Source organism: Pogoniulus pusillus, chromosome 21, assembly GCF_015220805.1.
Source record: "Pogoniulus pusillus isolate bPogPus1 chromosome 21, bPogPus1.pri, whole genome shotgun sequence".
NCBI lineage: Eukaryota > Metazoa > Chordata > Aves > Piciformes > Lybiidae > Pogoniulus > Pogoniulus pusillus.
In genome coordinates this window covers 13,708,220-13,732,644 of record NC_087284.1, presented here as the reverse complement: position 1 = coordinate 13,732,644, position 24,425 = coordinate 13,708,220, and the positions used below count along the sequence as shown (strand labels likewise).

General features: G+C 42.2%; 1 protein-coding gene across 11 annotated transcripts in view; it reads right to left on the bottom strand.

Moving 5' to 3' along the window:
- Positions 1 to 24,425, bottom strand: part of MCUR1 (mitochondrial calcium uniporter regulator 1) — an 80,788-nt gene that overhangs the window by 23,465 nt on the left and 32,898 nt on the right. For 4 of the 11 annotated variants that reach the window (XM_064161002.1, XM_064161001.1, XM_064160999.1 and 1 more), the window contains exon 1: positions 11,389 to 11,762. The exons of 3 other annotated variants lie outside the window; for them this stretch is intronic. The gene's annotated coding sequence lies outside the window, so the exon portion shown is untranslated. Of the gene's footprint in view, positions 1 to 11,388; positions 11,766 to 24,425 lie in introns of those variants that run through there. 4 more of the 11 variants (XM_064161003.1, XM_064161010.1, XM_064161005.1 and 1 more) reach the window with 4 other exon arrangements.

The window sequence follows — 24,425 nt, the reverse complement described above, 5'->3', positions numbered from 1 at the left end:
TATTCTTTTTTTGAGGTGGGTCCTGCACGTGCAGAAACCTTTCTTCCCCACACTGTTCTTTATGGTAATTTAATTATTTTTTTTGCATTTAAGAAAAGTATATCTTGTAACAGATGGCAAAAATGCCATTGAACAATTTTAATAATAGCAGAAAGCTAATTGCTTGTCAAGCAGAAAATTCCTTTTCTGGAACTGGCAGAAACCATACAGAATATCCATGTTGCTGCTGAAAAGCTCAAACTAGTGGATTTCATTTAAAGCTGATGGAAATGCATTAGTTTATGCACACTGAAGCCTTGTTTTAATTGAGAGTATTAGATAGTGATGCACTCTGCCTGCTAAACATTAATGAATGCTCTTTTTTTGGCAACACTATGAGAAATGACAGTATTATTATCCCAATATTCTAGATGTAAAGCCCCTCTATTATAGCCAGTGACAGCTCTGTGGGAGTTTTGGATATATTTTTGTTAATTAGGATGAACCCCTGCAATTCAGTGGGCAAGGAGAAGCTCATATGTTTAGGTTATCTCAGTTTTGTTAAGGTTTCTGTGAATAGTGGAAGAAGTTTGAATTGTTTTGCTTTATGTGCTTTTCTCATGAAGGAATGGCAAACCCAGCCATTAAATCTTATAACTGCAGTTCCTTAAACTTTGGATTCACCTTTCTTACCATTGAAATAGAAGCTAATGCCAATTCTGGGCACTGATGTGATATTGAAGCAGCTTCCAAGTGTGGGAGTTTTGGTCTTGTGAATGCTCCCAGCTCCCGTTGCTCTACCTGCCATACCATATCTGCTGGTGGTACCCACAGCTGTCCACTGCTGACCTTGAGGGGTTGCAGTGGGGCCTCTGGTATCAGCAACAGCTCTGCCTTTGTGGTCACCTCCTCTGAAACCCAGAGTGAGGGCATCTTTATCTAGTTCTTGACATATGATTAATCACACCAGTAAGACATATTTGGATGCACACACACACAAAAAAACCCCAAAAAAACCAAACCACCACAACAAAACACAAACCCACAACAGGGTAAAAAAGCACTTTATACTCAAAACAGTAAACCATTCCAAATACCACTCCTAAGGAATATCACTCAATCTGCAATGCCTGACAAAACTAATCAGCCTGAATGACTAAGCCATTACATCTTTTCAGAGTACAATGCTGTGCTCACCAAAAACATCACCCAGAAGATGATTTTTAAACTTCCAGCAGAACTGGTTCCATAAAGTATTTAGATTTTTCATATAACTGTAACCCAAAGAAACACTTTGAAACACAACAGAAGCAGATAGCCATTATTTCTGTCTTAGGAGAGACCCTAACCTAGTAACAACTCAGTATTTTTTGCTGTATCATAGAATCATAGAATCAACCAGGTTGGAAGAGACCTCCAAGATCATCCAGTCCAACCTAGCACCCAGCCCTATCCAATCAACTAGACCATGGCACTAAGTGCCTCATCCAGTCTTGTCTTGAACACCTCCAGGGAGGTGCCTCCACCACCTCCCTGGGCAGCCCATTCCAATGCCAATCACTCGCTCTGGGAAGAACTTCCTCCTAACATCCAGCCTATACTTCCCCCAGCACAACTTGACACTGTGTCCCCTTGTTCTATTGGTGGTTGCCTGTGAGAAGAGGCCAACCCCCACCTGGCTACAGCCTCCCTTCAGGTAGTTGTAGACAGCAATGAGGTCACCCCTAAGCCTCCTCTTCTCTAGGCTAAACAACCCCAGCTCCTTCAGCCTCTCCTCATAGGGTTTGTGTTCCAGGCCTTTCACCAGCTTTGTTGCCCTTCTCTGGACACGCTCCAGCACCTCAACATCTTTACTTGTATCTTTACTTGCCTGCTCAGCTGGTGATGAAAAAATGATCTCAATATTTTGTATCCAGTGTGAGTGTTGTCCTTCTATTTTGATATAATATCGGAGACACAAATAGCTGTAAGAAAAAATTATGGATTGAGAGAAGCACAGAAGAGTAATATAGGGAATCTCACACTAATACTACACCTCTTTTCTGTGCCAAGAAAGTCACTACAAATCCCAGGTTCCTCCACAGAATTTCTATCTGGCCTTCAGGCTCTGGAACTCATCAAATTCTCAGTCTGAAAGAACTCCTATGGGCCCAGTATAAAGACTCTCTTTTTTTCTCTGAATGTGACTGTGATGAGGGCAGAATCTCACTGGTAGAGAAACATGCCTCCAGCTTTTCATTTGCCAAGTGTGTCTTTGACTACTTATTTTGAGTGGCTGCCATGCACTTTGGTTTAGTGTTATTTTTTGTCATTTGTAGCTGTGTATAAGGTGCTGAGGCTGCACTTCCAGGAGCCTTTTGTACAGATGCAAAAAGAAAGAAAGAATAAATAAATAAATAATCCTTTCACATGACCTCATTAAGAGCAAAGCCAAATCTCTGCAAGAGAGAGCCAGCTGAGCAGAATTTTCCAAGTGCCTTTATTATGCCATTATTTCTATTCCCATTGCATCTGAAGGTCCTAGTGGCAGAGCTGGGCATGACGATGCTAAGTGTCACACAAAAATAAAAAGGATGTCTTTGCTCCAAGGGGATTTTAGAACAGCAGTGGTCAAAATGAAGCACTGCCTGACAGCAGGACCCAGGAGCGTTTTCCAAGTGTGGGAGTGTGTATCGGCACTTTCTTTTTACACACTCTTAAGTACAGATGGGTTCAGTGTAATGACATCTGAAGTGCCATTTCAGCTACTTTGTATACATTTGTAAGGGCCTCAGAAGAACCAAGCTGTACACTTGCTGTACTTTGAAGAGGTAAGTTAAAAACCAAACACTAATCAGCCAACTGTGCAGAGATGAAGTGGGGACAGTCAGCCCAGGTTTCAAGTCAGCATTGCTGAGGGATTTTTGCTTATGTAAACACTTGTGATCATGTTTTCTATGTCCCCAACCATCTGAAATTTTGCATAGCTGCAGACTGAACATCTGCTTAAATCTGAATCAAAACTTTAGAAAACAAATAAGAAGATTATGTGACAAAACTGCATCTTTGTTGTAGCATTTTGGAGCTCAGACACAAAATTTGAGATGCATTATATGAAACTAACAATATGAAATTGTGTTTTCAATACATATCGTCCATCTGGAAGTTAACTTTTATCACCTTCAGATTTGAGCTGAAGGTGACACTGCTGGGAGGAAGGAAATCATTATGGATTCTTAAGATGGTATTGAAGACTGCATAGGTCTGATAAATGGAACCTATGGACATATATTTACAGAGATAAAAACAACTTGACTCATGTCTCAAATCAAGTGGCAGCAGTGCAGCTGAACAGTATTGCTGAAGCCCCAAGGTTTCACTAGTCCAGGAGTGACAGATGTGATCTCTTTAAGAGAAAAGAATTTATTTAGTTCACAGATCCCTGTGGCAAGTGACACATTTCACATTTATGGGAGTGCAGGAGACTTCAGGGCCCTACAAGTTCAGGCATCCATGCCCAAGCTGTGTCTGCACCTCAGGTTCTCTGTGATGTCCTCCTAGGCTGTGATCATGCTCTGCTATGTGCCCTTTCTCATGTATGCAACAGAGTTAGAGAAATTAATATGATTTGAGATTGCAAAAGGAAGAAAAGCATATACTTGCTGTATAAAAAAAATTAAACCACCTCTATAAGATGATTTTACATATTGATTATCCCTTGGCAATGCACACACATTGTTAAAATGACAAAATCACTCCTATTATTGACTCCCACAGACACCTTGCTGGAAAATAACTTCCCCCATCCCCATGTCCTGTTTGTTCTTATGTTCCTTAATATGGAGGAATCACATTAACAGCGAGGTAGAGGCAAGTCTGGGAGTTGAGAAGCTGGAGAGCAGATAAGGACTAGAAAGACTGCTGCAGTTTTATATGGCTGCATTTTCTTACTTCATTACTAGCACCTAAAGTCCTGAGTGGTATCTGGTCCCATTTCAAGATAGCACAATTAAATGTTAAAACAGTTTCCACAAAATCTCATTTTTCCCTGAGCAGGTAAAATGGAAATATTTTAAGATTGACCAGAATCAAAACATCTTTCCTTAACTGAACTGAATAATTGTATTCCAGATCAATGCAAGAGAAGTCTGGGCTCTTAATGTTGATGGTCTCTCATCAGTCAGTGTATCTCTAGGTCAGGATCTTTGCCTAGTACTATACCTAGTACTTTGCCTAGTACTATACCACTATTTGCCTGTAGATTGCACCAGCCCTGGCAAGTTCATTAGCTGGAAGGTGTGCAGAGTGGCATGAGGGGAAGGAGGCCTCTGTGCAGATTTTCCATCCAGGTGGGTACTGTTTTAGTTTAGGAGTGTTGAAAATTTTCAGTGAAATTAAAATACACCTGAAATTGAGTGGTTTTTTTGAATGCTAGAAGTGCAGCTTGGGAGTAATGGGTGGGTTAAAACTGCAGGTGAAAAGCTGTGGGCATTTATGGCGAAGAATAGGAAAAAAGACCATGTTTTAAATACAGTGAAAACACCAAGCAAATATCTCTCTGTAGCTTCTTCCTGGCACTTTCTTTCATCAACCAGCTACTAATAGTAGTATTCATACCCTATGTAGATTTTTTTTCTCCCTAAAAGTATTTCTTTAGGAAGAGTTTATTTTAAAAAACATGGCTGAAATGAATGGCTCAGAAGCAAGTATCAGCAGTCCCCTATTAGGGTGTCAGTTAGATGGCTACTTTTGTGCTGCTGGGGTGGTTGACAATGTGCAGTTGAAATCACAACTGGCCTCCTTTGTTCCTTCCTCCATTAGCTTCTGTTGTCTTTAAGCTTCAGTAATTCTTCCACTGATTCGAATAAATAATAATTACAGCTTAGTAATCCTTGTTATAGCATAGCCCGATCAGTCTCTGTAGCTGACTGAAGCTTTTTAATCATGAAAAGGGAAATTAAGTAAATATGGGATAAACAAAAAGTACCCCAACAGCCCACAAAGCAGCTTTCCCTCCAACATCACAAAATATCAAGGAAATATGGGGGGGAAATTACTATTTAAAAAAGCATTTTAACTTCTCCTTTGTGATTGCCAGTTTTTAATTTGTTGTCACTTTTATTCTGCTGTCTTTGATCTCAGCTGGAAGATGGACTATGTCTTGAAACATAGACAACGTTTTTATCCTAATGTAATCTTCTAGGAATGATGCTACATGCATAAAACATCCAACATACAATAGACCAAACTTAAGCTCTTGTACAAGTCTATTAAAGTCAATGGAGTTACACTAAGAATTAATTTGGCCCAATGAAGTACTCTGGAGAATAATGTGAAGCCTATCAGATTACATACAAGAATATAGGATACCAGAGCTGCACAGCTGGACAATTTAATCCTATTTTCCTTTTGGCTTGAAAGCCTCTTGGTTGCTAGTTTCTATTCTGCATGGGTTTTTATACTGCAGTCATCACCACGACATCCAACTACCTTCCAATAATGCATTAAATAGTGTGAGTAACATCTGGTACACGTTTGTTTTCTCATCTTCTCTGATGCATTAGAAAGTTCTGTTTACAATGAAACATAATCAGGAGGAAAAGATATTTGCCCATTAAGACCATTTTTTAAAAGGGGAGCAGCATTTTTTACACAGGGAATCAAATATGTAAGGAAGAAACACTATTATTTTCTACACTACATAAGTACAGATTTAGACTTAAAATGTTTAAAAAGTACTTTCTGCAGGTGTCTCAGAAAGGACACTTTGCAGCACAAATACATTCTTAATGCCTTTCTGTACCCGGCATTGTTTCAAGGCAAAATCTTAGGAGAAGAGACTGAGCTGTTGAGTCAGTAGGCATCCAAGTGACTCACCACCTTGTGGAGGATCACACAATCATACAATGTCAGGGGCTGGAAAGGACCTCAAAAGATCATCCAGTACGACCCTCCTGCCACAGCAGGATCACCTATACCAGATCACACAGGAATGTGTCCAGGTGGGTTTTGAATATCTCCAGAGAGGAAGACTCCCCAACCCCCCTGGACAGCCTGTTCCAGTGTTCTGTCACCCTCACAGGGAAAAAAGTCCTCCTCCTGTTTGCATGAAACTTCCTGTGCCTCCAGTTCTACCCAATGGCCCTTGTCCTGTCAATGGGCATCACTGAGCAGAGCCTGGCTCCATCCTCCTGGTACTCACCTTTACATATTTATAAACATTGATGAGGTCAGCCCTCAGTCTCCTCTTCTACAAGCTAAAGGGCTTCATCTCCTTCAGTCTCTCCTTGTAAGAGAGATGATCCATTCCCTTAATTGTCTTTATGGCTCTGCACTGGACTCTCTCCAGTAGTTCTGTGTCTTTGCACTGAGTGGCCCAGAACTGGACACAGTACTCCAGATGTGGCCTGACCGCGGCAGAGCAGAGGTGGAGGAGAACCTCTCTTGGCCTACTAACCACACCCCCTTCAGTACACCCAGAATGGCACCAGCCTTCCTGGCCACAAAACCCACACTGCTGGATCATGGTCAACCTCACAGATCCTTTTCCACTTCGCTGCCTTCCAGCAGGTCATTCCCCAAGCTGTATTGGTACCTGGGGTTGCTCTTTCCCAGGTGCAAGGCTCTACACTTGCCCTTGTTGAATTTCATGCCCAGCCCTCCAGCGTCTCGCTGAATGGCAGCACAGCCTTCTGGTGTGACAGCCACTCCACCCAGCTTTGTGTCATCAGCTAAACTGCTGACACTGCAGTCCATGCCCTCATCCAGGTCATTGATGAATATATCGAACAGAACTGGTCCCAGTACTGACCTCTATGGGAGGTCACTAGTTACAGGCCTCCAACTAGACTTCATTCCATTGCCCACAGCTCTCTGACTTCTTCTCTTCAGCCAGTTTGCAATCCACCTCACTACCTGATCACCTAGACCACACCACCTGTTTAGCCAGAAGGACACTGTGGAAGACAGTGTCAAATGCTCTACGGAAATCAAGATAAACCACATCCACTCTTCAACCATCATCTAGCCACTTGGCTATGTCCTCATACAATGCTATCAGGTTGCTCATAAATTACTTCCCCTTGGTAAAACCGTGTTGACTGCTTGGCTATTTCCGAGGCTGGCAAGCTGAGAGCAAGAGAGGAAAGTTTATGGGGTGCTCAAGGGCCAGCTGGAGCAGTCAGCAGGAGTATGAACACTGTCCCTCTTCATCCAAAATGGGAACGGGTTCAGTAAACCATCATACAATGAAACTGAAAGTAAAGGAGAATTTAGGATATGAGCAATCTCCCTTATGAATGAGTAGTAATGTTTCTCAAGACACAGAAAGAAATCTCCATAAATTAAAAAAATAGGTGAAGAAATGACAGAAGAGAGCAGAAGTAGCATGTTGGCTTACAGCCATGTGTGCCTTCAAGCCTCAGATCCAGTTCTTTCACTACATCTAACAAATCGTGCCATTGTTTGATCATCTACATTTGAATTTAATACCTAAATGTAGATGAATCCTAGCAAGTGCAGCAGTTGTTACTCCCTAATTTGAATTCAATTGAGTAGCATCTGTGCAGAGAAGCTAATTGCACAGATTTCTCCGTGGTCTTTATATGAAACATTTCCTCTTTTCCGTTTGAGACGTGAGGCTTTTGTTAGCTCTGCCAATAACCATGGTTCAAATTCACGTCTATCAGTAACAACATCTTTGTGTGTGGGGTTTTTTTTCTTTGTGTTTTCATAAGCTTGATTCCATCTTCTTTTACAGGGCTGCAAGATAGTGTCTGCAGTTTCTCCTAACAGTCATTTCCTTGGGTGAAAGTGTTTCTGTTCCACTCTTTCATCAGGCACTACCTCTCCTTGCAGAGTCCAGGTGATCCTGTGAGTCCCATCTTTATTACCAAAAAAGTTTCTGTTGGCTTTTTGGTGCTCTGGGATTTGAGAGCCATGAGGATGACTGGGGGACCTAAGCACCTGCCCTACAAAGAGAGACTGAGAAACCTGGGGCTGTTTAGTCTGGAGAAGACTGAGGGGGGATCTCATCAATGTGTACAAATAGCTGAGAGGTGGGTGTCAAGTAGTGGGGGCCAATCTCTTTTCAGTGGTCAGCAGCAATAAGAAAAGGAGCAACAGCTACAAACTGAAACATAGAAGGTTGCACCTCAACATGAGGACAAACTTCTTTACGGTGAGGGTGACAGCGCACTGGAACAGGCTGCCCAGAGAGGCTGCAGTCTCTTTCTCTGGAGACTTTCAAAACCCACCTGGATGTGTTCCTGTGCAGACTACCCATGGGGATCCTGCCTCGGCAGGGGGTTTTAACTTGATTTCTGGAGGTCTCTTCCAACCTCTATAGTTCTGTGACTCTGTGATCTATTTCAGTAAGATTTTTTTAAAAGACAGTAGTTTTGAGAGAAATAAAGGTAGAAGAAATGGGAATCTGAAATGCAAGATGAAGTTGTCTCCAAACTAATCTATCTTGTGATGTGACTGGGAATGGTTCAAACCACCTTGCTGAGCTGTCTTCTTGGAGGGTGCCTTGATACAAGTTTTTTCTTCTGGCAGTTTACACCCCAAAGACCCATGTGTGTGGTCTGCTAGCAAGCAGAATTGGTCTAGCTCCTGAGACAGTGGTCATCAGGTGAGGAATATTGACATCAGAAAGAAACCAAAGCCGGTGAAATAAGAAAAGCATGAAGATGAAGTCAGTGGCGGCAGCAGCTTTCTCCCTAGTGCTAAAGATAAACCATAACCTCACATCAGTTACACTACTACAACTCTGAAGACGCCACAAGAGCTCAGAATCTTGCCTAATGACTGAAGGCTCGCAGCTGGTACTGTCGGTTGGCATATGCATGTATGTCAGACAAGCTGTGATGTATTTCAGTAACACCTGTACCTTTGAACCATGTATTTTGTCATTAAACTGATCCACAGGATCAGTGTTCATAAACATTTGTGATCACTGCTATAAACACTGCAGTAAGATGGGACTAGAATCTGCTGTTGGCAACACAAATCCCTTCCTCTTCACTCTTGAAGTTGCTGAAAACACAGAAGAACACCCAGCTCAAACTGCCTTTCTTATTCATAGAATCATAGAATGGTTTAGGTTGAAAGGGACTTCAAAGATCATCCAGTTCCAACTCCCCACCATAGGCAGGGACACCTCCCACTAGAACAGGTCACTCAAGGCCTCAGACAACCTGGCCTTGAACACCTCCAGGGAAGAAGCATCAACAACCTCCGTGGGAAACCTGTTCCAGTGTCTCACTGCCCTTACTGTAAAGAACCCTTTCCTAACAACTACTTTGAATCTCCCCTCTTCCAGTTTAAACCAATTACCCTTCATCCTGTCATTATAAAACCTTGTAAATAATCCCTCCCCAGCCTTCCTGTAGGCCTCCTTCAGATACTGGAAGGCCACTATAAGGTCTCCTGAAAGCCTTCTCTTCTCCAGGCCAAAAAGCCCTCCAGCTCTTGTAGCCTGTCCTCATAGCAGAGATGCTCCAGCCCTCTGAGCATCTTTGTGGCCCTCCTCTGGGCTTGCTCCAACAGTTTGATGTCCTTCTTGTTCTGGGGGCTTTAGAACTGCACACAGTACTTCAGGTGGGGTTTGACAAGAGCAAAGGGAGAGAATCCCCTCCCTCACCCTGCTGGCCACACTTCCCTTGATGCAGCCCAGGACACGGTTGGCTGCACAGTTCCCTTGTACCTTTTCCTATTTATTATTCTCTTGTTTGTGTTTGGAAGGAAAATACATTATTCTGCTTGCTCTAAGGATTATATTATCTGTTCAAGACAAAAAGAGCCACTGTTACATCTTGCATTATTTTCATATCAGGAGTATGCTGGTGAAAGGAACAGACCAAATTCTTAGAAATAATCTGAATTCAGAAGTGTTGAGCTAAGCTAGAAGCATTTCAAGAAACAATTAGAACTCACTTTGCAAAAGCAAAGACATAAAAATAAAGCAAGCAGACTAAATTGGCTTTTATCCTCTGCTTCAGCCCTGCTTTTTGATCTGTGACTCTTTAGTGATGCAAAGGAAAAGTTTTTATCAGAAGTATCACCATCATTGTGGCACTATAATAGCCTGCAATCTACAGGCTTTCAGGGTGGAAAGATGAGGTAATCACCTTTTGTTCAGCTCCTCATTCTCTATCATTTTCATCCTAAGCACCTGAGACAGAGCATCACAGAAATCTGCGATTTGATTTCTATTTCAGCTGAATTACACAAAGCTAAGTGTTGTAAACGTGTCTGTTACTATCTTTAAAGATCTCTCTAATGGGCAGCAGTATATCAATGATTTACCCTTCTTCTGTTACCATCATCCAAGTTAATGAAGGACTCCAAGATCATCTCCATCTCTTGTCAAAAGCACTTTGTTTTTACATGTTCCATGTATAATTTGAGGCAAACAAATTGTGGCCAGGTGGGTAGATTTATCACATCATAATATTATGACAGTTCACTTAATTGCTTTATTGCTTGAACTGTGAAGATTGTATTGTGCCGCTGCAGAAACACAGCAGAAGGCTGTAAGATTGCATGATAGCAGTTAGCACTTGTGGAAAGTAAAGATGCTTTGTATTGCTGTTGTAGTTTTAAGGGGTGGGGAAAGATGATCTAAAAACAATCCCTCAAAGACTCATTAAGAAGCATTCTATTTGCACAGTGGTATACAGTGCTACATTCACTTGGTAATTTTGATGTCAACGGTGAGTAGCACTAATGACTAGATTATGCAACTCAGTTTGGTAAAATAAATTAAACAAAATCAGTTTAAAGAGTTAGACTACATCAAATTGCAATTACTAGTTAAGATTACACAAGAATATAATTAACATTTTAGTGTTACAAAGACTATTGCTAGCAAGGTTTTAGTGTCGTGTTTCTTTCCTTCTACCAAAGGCTTAGATAAAATGGATACCAGTAAGGAAATCTGGCCAGATGAATGTTATCTGCTGTGTGAATTGCTGCTTGAATTCATCTCTCTCCAAAAATAAATTTCCCCAACATATGCTTGACAGTACCATGTATTAATGCCACATTTCTTATAGTAGCACACACATGAATGCTTCCCTGACTTAGAGCCAGGATGCTATAATCCTCATTTTAAACTCTTCCAATCAAGACAAATAGGAGTTTAGAGTCACCTTCTTAACAGGATTGTCATAATATAAAGCATCTGGCTCGACACCATAGGCTGAAATGCAGAGAGAAAACCATTTACAGTGTACATGGATCCCCATTATCAGATCTTGTATGGGATTGGGTCATGGAAAAGGAATACCTGCGTAAGACAGGTTCCATGAGACTGGGCAGTGGGAAGCTTTCAGCCCCAGCTTGCAGGATAGAAGTCACTGATTCTAAATAGCATCATTTTGCATGGCAACACATGTACATGCATCACGCTGCAGCTTTTGTACTTACTGTTTTCTGTTGCTTCTGGGTCAGAGGTTACTGAATTTTGGTGGGCAATGACCTGATTCCACTCAATCGTACCTGTGTCATCTCAGTTGAGCTGCAGCTGACTGATGCGAGTGGAGAGGCAGCTGTTGGTGCTTGGGAAACCTCCTCAGATCATGACGAGTCTGTGTTAATACAGCACATTCCCTCAGCAATCTAAATTTTACCTCCCCACAGCCTTTCCTAAAGTACCGTCCTGAGTGTTGAATTTACAGATGTACCATTCATGCACTCCATGGTGTATGCTAACCGGAAGTTTACCCAAGACCACTTTGTTAAGACCCCTTTTACAGCATCATGGAAGTTTTGCAGAGCAAGACTGACATGGGGAGAGGCAAACCCTCCCTCATGTCTCCTAATGGGATTTAACAAGTGTGACAGTTTGGGTGTTACCCGCCCCCTCCCACTCTCATGAAATCACCCAGACTAGACTCAGCTGGCTGGAAATTAAGGAATGAAGTTTTATATTTACAGCTTAGCAAAATACACAAGCAGATATTTACAATATATACAGCTATATATAGAAATATACAAGTTAAAGGTAGTACAGAAACACAACAGCCCTCCCAGAAACCAGAGTCTCCAGGAGAGGCTCCCAACCACCCTTCTACCTCCTTTCCACCCCTCTACCTTATCCCAGACTTTGCCTTATGTGCAAGGTGAGTTTGGAGGATTGGCCAGGGCGCTTAGAAAGCAGAAGGATTAGTTACACAGAAAGCAGGCTGGAGAGAAAAGTCTAAGCACCAGCTGCAACAGAGAGACACTGTGTTATCTATGTTTCACGTTCTTGTTTTTATACCTCTCAGCAAGCCTATGAGTAAAGTAGACATCACCACTGTCTCCTTTTCACAGCCTATAGTCTAATTCTTCTCACCAAAATATTCCAGCTAGTCTCAAACTAGCACAATCCACACCTGTTTCAGAGTTTTGCTGAGAATTATCTGTCTAATCCAAAACAATATTTACAATAATAAATAGTACAAGTTCAGTTCATGCTTTGTTTTGGCTATCTTGGATGTAGGTGGTTCAAAAGCTCAGAAAATAGGAAACAGTTTGTCTCCTCACAGATAAGAATGTGGTGGAGGGGCAGCAGCCCCAAAACTGAGGCTTACCTGTGCCTCTGCATGCCTAGATTCCTGGGAGGGTGATTAATGATTAATACTCCAGAGCATCACACCTAAGTAAGCCTTAATACCTTTGTAATATAAGTTACCTCTATCTGAAGAGTACACACAGTTTCAGCCCTTGCTGGGCAAACACTAGAATAGTTAAGAGGCATTAAGCCTAAGAAATCTTTCTCTCTGTCAATAATTGTTAATAATTTGATATTTCCATTTAATGATCAATCCCTGTAAATATATATCCCAAAGCTATTTTCATAACTTTGCATAAGAACCTGATTTCATAGTGGTTGGGGGTGGTATAAATTTGTAAATATTAATTTTAATAAATAATTTTATAAAAAATCTAAACCACCTCAAATTAATTTCTCACCTCCCCCTAACAGGGGAGGAATAGAGAAAACCCCTCCACGACAGAGAACAGAGGAGGAAGAAACACTCATTGTCCATTGTAAAGACTGAGATGTATTCCTCATGCTAAAAAATCCCGATCCAGAAGAGTTTCACCCACATCAGGAACTTAATAGAGGCAAATACTTTACTGTCATCCTTATGCATACATTTCTCAAAACAATCACATCTGCCCTCACTGTGTCCTTTAATGTTTGAGACTCTGCATAGTGGCTTTAAATGACTTTTAGAATGTAATTTTCACATTCTTGTTTGTTTTGACTGGATTCTTAATACAAAATAAAGTAGTTGCCAGAAACAATCCTTCTCTGTCAGACAAAGGCACCAAAGTAAACATCCCTTGATATGTGCTTGGCAGCAGTTGAAGAATACCATTGTCAATAGGAAATCTATCTTCCTGCTGAAACAATTGGTTATTAAATAAATCTTTGGTGGCTTTTCAGGACCATGCAACTCCCTCAGTGTGTTTGTCTCAAACAGATTTTTCCATTTATGCTTTTCCCTTCACCTTGGCTTTTTCCTTTACCATGAAAAATATGGGGGGAAAAAATACAGACTTTTTCAGTATTTGAGAGACAAAATTGTGGTGAAGAACTGAGTAGCCCTGTGTCCACCCCTAACTGTTATGGTATTAATTGGCCAAGGCAGGAATTACAAAAATAGAATTATTTTAATTTTCCTGAAAACCCTGGCCCCAAACTATACAGAGAACTAGTTAAGGTTTATTTACAGCCTCTAATTCAGTCGGGAAAATCTTCAAAGAATGTTTACAGGCAAATGTAGAGATTTAGGAAAGTCAGAAGATGGAAAAGGCTAAGCTACAAAGAGAGCCTTACTCCACTATAAATCAGGCTGAGCAGAGAAACTCAGGGAAACAGCTTCTACTCATGGAGGTAAGATAGGAAACTGGCGATGCTCCCTTGGTGAATTTCTCTCAGGAAGTAGCCTCCTGCAAGTTATATCCAATGGTGGATCCAAACAGCAAAAGTCCAAGTGTCACAGCTTCCACAAGTGGGATGACCATGGAAGCAGCGCTGACTGAGCAGCTCAGGGGGGAAGCCAAATTGCTGGCTTCTTCTCCAGCTCAGGATAGTGAGCAGAAAGTCAGGCTGCGTGGTGTGGTCTGAGAGAAGCCAAGTCCAGGTGCCACTGGCAGCACTCTCAAATGGACCTAAGGGCTTGCCGAGCTTGCAGACTTGCAAAGAATGGTGCAGAAGTGGGGGACTGTCCAAAAGTGGGGATGGTGCAAAAACAGGAGCCATGCAAAAGCAGGAGCTGTCCAAAGCCAGGACAGTCCAAAGATGGGAACACTGTAAAGACTGAACTCTGTAATGCTGGGAACCCTGCAGTTTTTCTCTCACTCTTTTTATGCTTTTTCTAGACAAAGTGTCCATTTGCCATATATGCTGGGTGTGAAGAATCCAGCCACCACCAGCCAGCTCCTGCGCAGGCTTCCGCACGAGTCAGTACACGTGTGGAAAAGGTGCCTTTTGCTGTTCCCCCTTCAAGCCCGCAGGGGAGGGGAAGGAAGCAGTTTTTCATGCCTTCTTTTCTCCCATTTAAACCTCTGGAGACAGAGGTGGGGGGAGAGAAGGAATTTGGAATGTTCCACAACACCACCTTCAATGCTAGGTTGGTTAATGTATCCTGCATCAGGATATCATTCTGAGTAACCCTGCTCAGTACCCCTTCTGATCTCCATTTGGCTAGTCAGCCTTCATCCTTAGAGGATCTTGGGTGTAAACATCCAGCTCTGCTACCTTTCAGTGATTTCTCCCATTTTTGTTTATGAGATTATACATACTCATTTTTGTGTGAGCAAGTATCCAAAACCATACCAATACCCCAGATGTCAGACACCTGCTGTTTCTCCCTTTGTGACAAAACCCAGTACTTTGCTGTAGAAGGGAATTGGCTTGATAAAGCTAATAAAGCTATGCTGGATAAAAAGTCCTTGAGACCTTCAAGCATGTGAGTGGCTAGACTGGGGGAACTGCACAGAGCTGACCAGATAGTAATTCCCCATTCCCACCCACTCTACCTTTAACAAAACAAGCATACATAGCTGTTTTTTCCCTTCTTCCCAGTATTTCTCCCATCCTTCTTGACTTGAGAAGAGTACAGCTAATAGATCTGAAACAGCTTTAGCAGGGTCTTGAGCCTAGGAAAAACTCAACTGACATGCCTGACTGGAAGGCCTCCAAGCCAACCAGTGACTGGCTCACTTTTTCTTGCCCCATTTTACCTATCACTGGTATTAATTTTATGATCCAGAAATACCACCAACATTTTTATTAGTGAAGACTGATGCAATATGTTTTTCCAGACTTTTTGGTTCAAGGCAGGTTTTGAGTTTACATTAGTCTCCACCTCCCAGTTTTGTCTCCACATCATGGAGCCTTCCCTGCTAATTATACTTCACTGTCCTCTCCAGGGACCCCAATTCCCTCTCCCTCACTTCCTTTTGCTTCCCTGCAGATGCTGCTCTATTTGTCCTGAAGCAACAATATCCCTATTACCTTGTTTGCTCTGTCCTGGTTTAGAAACCAGCACCAGCATGCAAGGAGGTCTGAGGGAGTTTGTTGTGTAATCTAGAGGCAGAGTAGTGCTTGCGGTACAGGCTGCTGGGGCAACCAGCTGCAGAGACGGCATAGGATGCACACCTCACTGTTCCTAATTTAGGATGTCCAGAAGCCTGGGGACTCCAAACACATCAAAATCACAATTATTTTTTTCTCTGAGAATGATCCTTCACATTTCAGATATATTTGCCCCAACCCTACACCTCATCAAACAAATTTAAAGTCCATGCCCAAGTGTCTAGCATTTGTGCCACACAGTACTGAACACCACCCCAGCACTCCCAAGAGTGCAGTCCACGACACTGTTCAAATTGCAAGCAACTGCAATCACTCCACTGAGGAGAACCCTCAAAGAGATACCAATTAAAAAAAAAAAAAGCATCAAATTATTTGCAGGAAAGAGTGAAAGGGAAGCAGGGAAAGATAAAGTAAAAATTAATTCTATTCTATTTGAATGAGTCAATAAGGTGTAAGTCTAATACTTCATCTAGTGATCTGGGGGCTGTGCCTTGTGCAGAGCAGAAGGAAATGTATAAAAGCAAAACCAAAAAATCAAATGGAAGGAGCACAACATGGGTGCAACATTTTGCCTTTAGAAGTCCATCAGCGAGGTAAGCAGGAGACACAGAGGATGGGGAAAGAGAGCCTAAGGGGCTGGCAGCGGGGAGGGACAGGAGGAGCTGCTTGCTCATTGCCAGGTGTGTGCAGCCACAGGGGAGAGGACGGGTGGCTGCTGGAGCTGCTGATGCCTGAGTGCAGCTGCCCCACAGCTTTAATAGCTGTGCAGCACATAAGAAAAAGGTGCAGTGGGCAGCGTGGCTTAAGGAGAAATGATTCATTGAGCCCAGTCTCATGACTGAAGGTTAGTGCCACATCACCAGCTCACAGCAGTGAAGTGGGGAGAATGTTTCATGCAAAACGAGCCACTTATACCTGGTAAACACAGGCAATACTATGTTGGGAATTAAATGCCCTGTTCCTCTTCATGTTAACAGGAAAACAAGACTTCTTCCCTTAATGTTGTGTAAAAAGCACACCCTGTGATACCCACAAGGGTCTTCCTCACAATTCTCTCTGAAGCTCTGAAGCTGCCTCAGATTGCTCTGTAGGATTGCTTGGGAGGGGCGGTCTGGCTCCAAATGGTTCATCTGTGCGTCCTTGGCCAAGGAGACAGCCATGATAAACATTTCAGACAAGCAGGTGCAGCTGGCAGGTAACATCTTTCAAGAAGCATCTCTAAAAGTTGTCATAATTGAAGTCCTCGGAGACACAGCCTCCCTAGCCCTCCCCAGCTGGTTGCTACCGAGACATAGAACCAAGTGATGCTGAGATACTTTCCCCTGCTCCTACCAGAGACTCAGCCTCAGGTCAAAGCACCAATGCCTCAGCAAAACTAACCACCGAATCACTTGCCTTTTGAATAGCGTGTCAATGGCTTTATAATTTCTTCCTGTATTTCTCTTTCCAAATATAATTCTGTTTTCTCTCCAGTTCATTTGAGAGCTTCACTCTGTTGCCTCTTTAAAAACCATGACAGTGCATGGCCAATGTGAAGAAATCTTCCTATTCTACCCACTGCCTCAAAATTTCACAATGCTGTGCACACATAGGTGCAGGTCACATCCATGTCCCCTGTTCCCAGGCTCCATCACTGCTGCTCTAAAATGAGGGACAACCTGGAACTGATGAGCTCAGGTTATAAAGACTCCTGTACTAAGGGTTTCCAGGCAAGACCCATTCCCTAAACCAAGAATTAGCTCAGTGTTTGTAGTAACAGTTAGTGGGCAAAGTCAGAAGATGTAGGCCACCAATGCAAAATGCATGGTCCAAAGTACCTTCTGGCTGCTACCCGGAACACTCCTCATACACACTGTCATTTTATCTTAAAAACGTGGCTGAGTGACCATCTAGGCATCTGCTTAGATTTGTTTTTTTGCAATCTTCCTTTACAGAGTCACAGAATCACATAATATCAGGGGCTGGAAAGGACCTCAAAAGATCAATTTTCCTTTGCATGTTTACATGAAACTTCTTATGCCTCAACTTCCACCCACTGCCCCTTGTCCTGTCATCAGGCATCGCTGAGCAGAACACAACTTCATCCCTTTACATATTCATAAACATTGATGGGATCACCCCTCAGTCTCCTCTTCTCTAAGCTAAAGAGCCTTAGCTCCCTCAGCCTCTTCTTGTAAGAGAGATGTTCCATTCCCTTAATCGTCTTTGTGGCTCTGTGCTGGACTCTCTCAAGCAGTTACATGTCCCTCTTGAAATGGAGGACCCAGAACTGGACAGAGTACTCCAAATGTGGCCTCACCAGGACAGAGAAGAGGGGCAGGAGAACCTCTCTCAACCTACTAACCACAGCCCTTCCAATACACGCCAGAATGTCACTGGCCTTCTTGGCCACAAGAGCACATTGCTGGCTCATGGTCAACCTTCCATCAACTAGGACCCCCAGATCCTTTTCCCATTTACTGCTCTCCAGTAGGTCAGTCCCCAACCTACACTGATACCTTGGGTCATTCTTTCCCAAATACACAAAATACTTTCATTCTCATGCAGTAAACAGAAATATTTTGCCCCATTTGGTTGAACTACTGTGAAACACTATCACATACTCAACTTCAGTCTAGTTTTAAACCTGTTCTGATGAGTAACAGGAATGAAATCCAAAAGACCTCCACATTCAGACATTAAGAAATATGCTCATTGTGACAAATCTTTACTGAAAAATTATTTTTTTATTGAGTGAAACAATTGCTTTTACATCAGTACTTCATTATTTCAGATGGGAATAGTCACACTTTTGCCATTTGCTACCATGTTATAGTAAGACTATGTTGTGTTTCATCGCTCCACTCCTGAAATCTAAACAAACAAGAAGAGGTCCACATGCTATGACTTCCCTTCATAAAAGTAAAAAGAAGCAACTATAAAAGGCAAAGCTACAGCAGTCAAAACTCCTCTCATAAAACTGTTATTACATTTGGTAGGCCTCAAGCTGATTTGGACTTGAAACCCAGTGGATTTGAGGAGATAAAACATAAAGCAAAGCAATATATGCTTAAACCTGTTGTTTCTTCGGGTTGTTGGCTCAAGGCTTACGCACTACAACATGTCAATAAGTCAGTGGAGCTTGCACCCGGATTTTTCACATTCTACTTGTCTTTGTACAATATTTCTACAATCTCTTGTCTTATCAAGTTACATCCAGCTGTTGGCTCTCCCTACTCAAGCCCTATTGTGTGATAAAGCCTTATGTATATTTTTTTAACTTTTTTTCTTACACTCTCAGAACCTACTTGTGAAGTTTCATTATCTACCCACATGACTTATACAGCCTCACTGACCTGGTTTTATTTAGCATGTTTCATTACCAAAACAAATTAAAAAGTCATCAGAGATTTGCAGCTGACCCTGGAAGCGCCACAAAAGCCCTGAGTTTTGGCCTCAGAATTTTATTCTTTGCTGAGAGAAAATGAGCCCTGGTTAGTTTTAATGCAGTAATAATGTTTTGGTCTTACAGTCACTCAGTTATTCTAAAAGCAGGAGCTAAGATGGAACATTAATGTGATGGAGCATCAATGTGAAGAAGACCTCCAGAAGTTGCAAGGAGCTTCCCCTGGGGCCTAGGATAACAAGATGCTGAGCCCCCTGCTTATCCCTGGGAGCTGAAGGCAGAAACCCTGAACTTTTGCCCTACTTGGCAATATGAAGGACAAATGTAAAAGATTCACTCTTTAAATAGCATTATTATTGCTATTTTCATGTGCCAGCATCTTCTCTTCATGGAATTAAGAAAGGAGAACATGGAGAGGGCCACAAGCCTTAAGGAAATATAAGATTAAGTAAAAGACATTAAAAAAAGAGCATTCTTGCAATGAAAAGCTCTAGGCTGTAGCTTGGGATGGCTGCAGCAAGTAGGTGAGATAGGCAGAGAAAGAAGGCATCTTACAGTGCTTGCTGATGAGTAGATGTTCAGTCTTGCAACGTCAGGGCATGTGCTTAATAGACCTAAAACCTGCACAGTCTGTGCCAAGATCTACATGACCTCCAGCACTCATGTGAACTGGACAATTTCAGCAGACAGATTAGAATGCATGAGACAAGTAGTCCTTAGCAAGTTTATCAACACACAGGTCTGCCCTCCATATGATGCCTGATATTTAATAGTCAAGTGTAACACCTCAGCCGCACCGTCAGGAATGGAATCAGTGACACAGTGGCTGTGGAAGTACATATCTCTTACATGGTCACACAATTTACTAACAAATTACACTAATTAGAACCTATTTCTGAGTGCTTCACCCCACCTCCAAGCAAAAGAGAAGCAGTGGTAGAAAAGGTTCAGGCAAGTGCAATGGCTGGTTGTTGTGGTAGGCCTGATAGGCCCAAAATAGGCTTAGACATGTCCTGCCTTGCCTAGGCACCACCAGAGAGGCAAGTGTGGAAATGGACACAAAAGAACCTGGAGCAATAGCCTGCCCAGGGTCCTGTGGTAAGGTACACACACTTAGCTTGTGCCTGCCTAGTGCAAGGCCTCTCCTTTTCCCAAATTAGATAAAAGTGAGCCTGTGGCTTTGCCTAATATGGTTTGGCTAACTGCCATCCTGATTGGCTATTCTGTGTCCAAAGGGCAATTAATTTCGGCTCACATTGATAAAAGGAGATACACAGGTAAGCAATGTGCTTTTGCTCCACTGCTCTCTCTGCTGTGCCCAGCCATGCTGCTATTGCACACTGCCTATTGTTTGCCTGGTAAACTCCACTGCCACGAGTTAGCAGAAGTGGACCCTGGATGCCTGCACGCCATCGGCCTGCGCGGTCAGTGTGACATCATGCTGAGATTGCACAACATCCTGCCTCTACACCTGAAAGTCCTACTTAGAAGTCCTGGACATATATACAGATCATCCAGAGAAGCCAGGAGACAAGGTCAGAGATTGTCTGCCTCTTTCCCCAGAAGCCGGGAAGAATTAAGTCTCAACATCTGACAAGACAGAGTTCCCTGAAAGCATTTGGGCACTGTCTGGACTGTGGCCAGCCCCCATGAGTTGGGTAATAATAATTTGTGAGTAAATACTTAAAGCCTCTTTGTAATTCTCCATTGCCTTCTGCCATAAGCAGAAAGAACTCCTTGAGTCCATCTAGTGGGCAAGAGGCATATTGACCGCAAGTGGCATTTGACCATGGGAACCTTCTCTTCCAGTTCAATTATTGTTCATATATTTTGCTGGTTATTACTAGATCTGGATATTATCCATAGAATGTTTCCGTGACCGTGTAAGAACCAAAATATTATTAAACCGAGTGGTTGGGGGTGGTGAGAGCTCTGAGTATCAGAATTCATAAACAGTATTAATTTTGGAAAAATACCATCTCACATCAATTCATTTCCCCTCCACAACACTGGTGTTAGGCATAGAAAGCCTGATGTCTAAGGAGAGGTCAAATTAACCAGGATCTTCAGCCTGGAGAAGAGGCAGCCAAGGAGGACTATGAGGGATAAAATCATGACACTAAAACTCCTAGGGGGAGATGAAGTTCTGAGGGATGTGGAGGAAGCCAAGTGCAATTGCACCTCAACATTGTTTTTTTTATGTCAGAAAAAATCAGGGATGTGTAACTAGCATCTTCAGAGTTTTTAAGACAGAGCAGACCTTTTCCACCAAATGAGTAATTAAATTATGGAACTGGCTGCTGTGGGACTTTATAGATGCCAAGACCTTAATTGAATTACAAACAACAGTTAAAGGAATTCACAGAAATCTAAAGAATCAAAGCCACAGGTACCAACATAACCTCCATCGCAGAGGTGTCCAAACTGCAGACTGCCATAAACAAGGAGTTATATTGGAAGCTCTATGTTCATGTGGGCTGCTCATATACTTTTTTACACACATCCATCACAAGTCACTGTTAAGAGAGACCCTTCTCAAAACAGCACTGTCCACTGTCCAGCTTTGGTACTGTTTTTTTTGAGGAAGTTATCTTTTAAATGCAAACCCATATGAAGTTACTTTAGTTACTCTGCTGCTTCTTGTCATTTGAGATAGGCAGAGGATTATGTTGTAATTAAATCAGCAATAGGCTGTTTCCGTTGTCAAGACATGAATCAATTTTTCATGCACAGATCTGATTCCAGTGACAGTTGCAAAGGCATCTTTTCAAACCCTTCTCCTTAACGCTGGGTTAATTTTTCCTTCTGGGCTAAGCTGTCAGCAAAAACTGCGCTGCTGTGAGTGGCAATCAGTCCAGCCTTGTCTCTCAACAAGCTAAAAGTTTTGTTGTAGCATGGCTCTCACGCAGAGGTTTGCTTATGAAGAGGACATTTAAATGCTTTTTAAAAGTGCACTTTTATTAAAACCATCCACTCTCACAGAGAAAAGCTCTATCTAAAGAAGTAAGCTGTTTGCCTCAGCACCTCTTGAAATTTCAGTAATATTGCCATGTACGTGCTTGGGAAGATCTATTTCTTCAGTTTCTCTTGACATTTTTTCATTTCTTAATGTAGATAGAAAGTGTCAACCAGGACTTGCCAGGAAATATTTCTACTGGTACATGGCAATACCATATCGGTGAAGCACTAGCTCTTCAGCAACTGGTTGCTTATGTCTTGCATTTCTTGAACAACAAGGTTTATGAATTATTCAGCTACAGTATGAAAGGGATAAATGATCCCATTTCCCAGATTTCATAAAAGTTAAAACAGGGGGCGAAGAATAAAGAGATTATATGATGCAAAAGAAAAAAAAATAAAAGGGCTCAGTATGAAGAAATTATTTCCTAACAAAGATGACTATTAAACAGCTGAACAGTCCCTCGTGGGAAGAGGTGGAGGCTTCATCATTTGAGATATCCAAACTAGACAAAGAATTCATGTCTACAGGGACAGAGGAAATGGATAAGACAACTTATTAGGCTTTATTTCCCCTACCCATCTCTGATTTCTATGATTTAATATGTTAAAAAAAAAGGCAAACCACATTTGTATAACACAAGAGACAGAAATAAAAGGATTTTTAGTTGCAGTGTTGCCCAACACAATGAAACTTGATTTAAAAGGGAATTTATGCTAACAATTCAGACTGCAAGATGACTTCTTTTTGTTTAAGGTCTAGCACTGAAAGCTTTGCTACTGCCATGCACATCTCTAAAAAGATGATCTGCCATCCCCAGACTGGGGATTCATTCTCTGTGCCAGAACTCCTTATAAAACTGTGACAGTTCAGCTTTTGACAAGGGGAGCTGACGCAAAAGGCGGAATGGTGCTTCACAGCAAAGCAGTGGAGTACTGGGGTTGTGTTGAAGGTCTGCAGACTTACAAACACCCTGAGGAACCTCCAGCACTAAAGATTTACTGATGTCACTCAAAGGATAATATCGAACCTGGTAGCACAAAAGTAAAAGTAGACTCTCAGAATGGTCTGTTTCCATCACTTCAAGTATTGTCAAATGATTTAAAGAAAGTTCTTCTTCCCCTTGGGTTCTTTTTGCCTTTTTTTGCCTTTTTTTTTAAAACCTTTAAGGCTCTGCTCTTCTTAAAACAAAGAGCAGTGTCTTCATTTTGTAGAAACATGAAAAAATCTGGGAATTAAAAAAAGCTGAGAAACCTCAGGGTAGTTAACATGGGCCTGATTAAGAGTGGAACACTTAGGAGAGGTGCCCAGGACTTTTCACACCTATCATCAACATAGGAAAATGAAATCCTGACATAAAATCGATGTATAAGAAATGAAGAAATTAACAAAAGCAGTGTAGTCAGCAGGTTGAGAGGGGCAAATCTGTTGCTCTACTCCACACCTGAAATACTGCATCCAGCTCTGGAGCCCTCAGCACAAGAAGGACATTAACCTGGGCCACAAAAATGACCTGTGGGCTGGAGCACCTCTGCTAAAAGGACAGGATGAGAGCGCCAGGGTTGTTCAGCTTGCAGAAGAGAAGGCGCCGGGGAGACCTTATTGTAGCCTTTCAGTACCTAAAATGGGCCTGTAAGAAAGATGAGGCAAGGCCTGTTGTGATAGGACAAAGGGCAATGGTTTTAAGCTAGGAGATACAACAAATAGGGTTTTTGACAATGAGAGTGGTGAAATTGGCATAGGTTGCCCAAAGCAGAAGTAGAAGCCCCATCCCTGCCCTGTTAAGCATTCAAGGTCAGGTTGGACAGGGCTCTGAGCAACCTGCTAGTTGAAGATGCTCACTGCAGTGGGAGGTGGACTAGATGACCTTTAAAGGTCTTTTCCAACCTAAAGCTCTCAGTGATTCTGAGATGCATGACTGAAGTAAACTGTCACAGAGGTAATGCAGAGGAGTGTGTTGAGTTGTGGTGGTCCTCAGGCTTGGCAGTCTCTCACTATCTTTGAATTAGCCAAGCCATGGCAGGATGTAGCCTTGTTATCCTTGCTTTGACATCAGAACTATTATGACAACATGCTGCCATGATTGCTGTCACATCCTGGCTGCAATTTCCCATCTTTTCGGTGTTAATCTTGGTTTACTGGACTGAGCTGTAAACTCAGTATAGTAGCAAAGATTGTTTCATTTCAAAATACCGTTTGCCCACAGTTCCATTTAGCCTTGTCCCAGCAGAGAGGGCAGAATAGTAATGGGGGAAAGTGAGTTTAACCTGCCTCTGGCTCTAGTTAAAATTAGGCAAAAGACTGGTTCTACACCCTAATAAGAAGGAACTCTCTCAAGTGCAACATCATCCACCTTCTGTGAACCTATGTAGACATTTATCTGGAAAGCTGTTTCCTGTACTGTGCTTGTCTGTGTTGCTGTGGGCTGCTGGACTCCTCTGTATCTTCTAGTCATAAAGTCCATTTGGAACAGTGTTTGTTCCAGGACACACCATAAAATGCTGGCAACTCTGAAGTTTGCCAAT